This window comes from Amphibalanus amphitrite, unplaced genomic scaffold, assembly GCF_019059575.1.
Source record: "Amphibalanus amphitrite isolate SeventyFive unplaced genomic scaffold, NRLGWU_Aamphi_draft 000963F_arrow, whole genome shotgun sequence".
Classification (NCBI taxonomy): Eukaryota; Metazoa; Arthropoda; class Thecostraca; order Balanomorpha; family Balanidae; genus Amphibalanus; species Amphibalanus amphitrite.
Window position 1 is genome coordinate 3,437 of NW_024882457.1, and position 3,436 is coordinate 6,872.

A 3,436-nucleotide genomic window follows, 5' to 3' on the forward strand; every position below is an offset into this window, starting at 1 on the left:
TGACGTTTGGAGCTGAAAATATAAGCTCAGAGTCAAGGTCATCGTAATATTTTACATCGATCTTTTTTTAACTCTAAATAAGTTAGAAAAAAATGATGACGCTATTGACATGGTTGGACAGGTGCGCTCTCCGTAAATTATGATAAGACTGTTCAACCTTTTCATCGTGTTCTCAATGAACGTATGCTTCAGGGAGTACCTACTCCCATCAAACAAAACCTTTCATGTCGACAAGATCACTTCTGTCATTCATCATTTCACTTTTCACTTTCAACTTGCATCTTCTTCATGTCCCCAACGTCATCCGAAACCGATATCAAGATGCCAAATCACGAACTGTGACTCCTGGGCTAACCTCTCGCGGCAGATAGCCAAAGCGACAGTACGTCTTGCGCCATCGGGATATCCACGATGCCGCTGGACAGTCCGATGTTAGATGGTTGTCGAGAGCTGAGACGACCGACCCCAGTCGTGCCGGGAGAGGACTTTCGGTTTCAGTTGACCCAGACGGCAGCTTGGATGCTGGTGGAGATGAATGTATGAGGGTGGATTCGGGTTTTTTGTGTGTTTGATGCTAACAAACAAAATTATAAATGTAAGAAAGTTACGTGTTCTGAGTAGCTTACAACCGCAGAGCCGTTTTGGCACATTGGAGCCTACTTGCGTTGGTCTACTTAGAATCATATCACCCACCACATGCTCGCAGTGGTCACATACTTTTTGCTGTTGGTATGTTAGTGGCAGAAGCTCAGCACGTGGGACCTTTTTAGTGGCCACCAAGAGGGTTTTTCAGAGCCATCGTGTCACGAGAGAAAATCGTGACTTGAAACCCTGCGCTTCATTCTTATGGTCCGTCACTAAGCAATTTCTCGTAAATGCAACGTTCAAAAAAAGTGCAGGATGGGAGTACTCCAGTTCTCTGTTACGGCTCACACTAAAATCAATTTCTCACCTTATCTTATTGCTCCGGCTAGAACTCGGCTAGAGCCGGTGTTAGCCACCTCCTTCCAGCCGATCGTTGCAGTCTCCGAGAACCTCAGTTAGAAATGGGCCGCTAACACCAGTTGTCTCCTCGCTGATCAATACGCGCATGCTTCTAATCAACTGTGCCCAGTTACCAGTCTGCCAAGATGTAATATTAGGTGATAAGATATTGCACTTATTGCAGTGACGACACTTACCGATTTTCTGACACATCGAATGTACATAACAGCCATGCGTTATCATGCATAAATAATCATGCCACCACACATAATTCACCTTCATATCGCAACAAAACTCTGTCCTTCACGCATTTCAGTTCCCCACCGTGTCATTTGCAGCTATACCGTCACCTGACCGGCCAACCCTGCCAGTCATCCCTCCAGCTGCAATACCGCTCCGTTTACCCCATCTCAGACCATCTGCTCCCGTTTACCCAATACCAGGGTGTGGTGGGCGGCGCAGGGGTGTGAGGCAGTGACCGGTCAGACCTCAGATGGGTGGCGGTTTGACACCTGAGGTGCCGCGCGTGGGGGAGGGGGGGGGGAGGTAGCGCTCTGTGAAACCATTGTAGCTGGCATGGCGTAGTTATGCCGTGGGATGAAGGAATTCGAGACAATTTTCAGATACTTGTGGCGTTTGTGTGGGTGAGATTGTTTGTGACTACGTTCTGAGTGGCAATGTTTAGTTATTAGAAAAGCTATGTGGTTGCGGTGCAACTTTTTTTTCTTTCTGTCATCTTATCGATGAGATAAAAACATGCTACTTCATTTGGTAGTCTGAGACTGGTCAAATTTGCCATTGAAATTGTTGTTTATTTTCTCAATTTTCAATCATCCTTGAGAACCACTTCCCAATCACTTCACATCTTGGGAGCGGTATGATTGAGTGAAAGTGCTCCCAACTTCCCGAAAAACACTCGGGCATCAATGAAATGCATACGGCCTCGCAATAGACAGATTTAACTCGAGAGGGAGAGGAAGGGGATCTCACTCGGCGTTGCTATGGCAACCCGTCACAATCTGCACATCATCTCTTTGTGAATAGACGGGACCGGGCTGGCCCGCTGAGGCAGTGGGGACCGGGTTGCCTCACCGAGCAAATAGAATGCCGAGAGGAGACTTCGGGGATGCTGCGGACGGTGGGGTCGTGCTGAAACATTCACTTCCGTTCACTGTGCAGTCTGACTGTCAACGAGGGTCAGCTCGGCTGCTGCGGCGGGTTCATGATGGTTTTGTGATTAGAACAAGGTAGGTACTCGTATGCATATGCTGCACTTGGTTCTTTCTGAGCTTTGTCAGGCTTGGGCACGGGCGTCACTTTCCGAAATTTATTAGTAGGTCTCAAATGGTTAATTTTAAGATAGAAAAGCCATTCTTACCATGTAAGGCCATGTAGGGTTAATGTTGAAATTCTGGAATTATTGGTAGAGCTCGGGCCCTAAAGCCTATACAAAACGACACCCATGGACTTGGTCGTTACGTACGTTTTTTTCACTTGAAGTGAACGATCTCATGGAAGCGTAAATGATTGGTGGAAATGCGCACGAAGTTGGTAATAAATAGGAGCCAATCTTTGACTTTCCTCTTCCTATGTACCAACGCCACATGCAGCTAATTGTCGCCATCTTTATCATGCTAAATGACAGCGATTTTTTTTTCATACCATCATGTCAAACAATATTACATTGTCCCCCTGCTAATGCATTCAGCATCTGTATTCATAAGCACACACACAAGTAGCCGCTCACGTCTCATAACAAGCCGTTATCTTTTCACTCAGCACAAAACAATGTGACATGAACAGTCTAAACAAAGCTGAAGTTCCGTACTAAACGCTTTTCAAGAGAGACATACTGTTGCGCTAGAAAGGCATACCATCTTCTGTATTTCGACGCGGTGACAGGTGCCTTCGAAGCCCGTCTGTATTGAAGTTTGCCGATGCGGAACCATCGTCGTTGCTCGTGTCACGACCCGAGTGAGGCTGTGAGAAATGTCAAATCATCCAATTTCCCTTTCATCAGCTATTCGTTTCGATGTGTAATACGTAGGCGAAGAATGCAAACGTGAATATCAGTGAATGTCACGAAAGTTTGAGTGCATTTATTGAGCTTCTCTACGCACGTTTTGGAAGGGCGAGTGTAAAGCAGCGGCGGCACGGAAGGTACACGTGAGACTGCTTCTGAGCCACCTCTGTTGACACAGCCGGGTCAGAGGCAGGTGACGGGGAGAGGTGAGGAATTGCGCAATGGGACGCCCCCTACTCACGGGGGCACTGGGCACAACCAGGTGTCCGATGGGCACAGTGAGGTAACGGTTAGAGCTGACGGTAGAATGTCGTTTTGTTTAGCGCAGAGGTGCCAACGGAGCGACTCCTGACGGCCGTATCGAAAGAGAAGGCATTCTCTTGTCCATTTCGTCGTATTGTTTGACATTGGAGAGTGTTAAAAGTATGC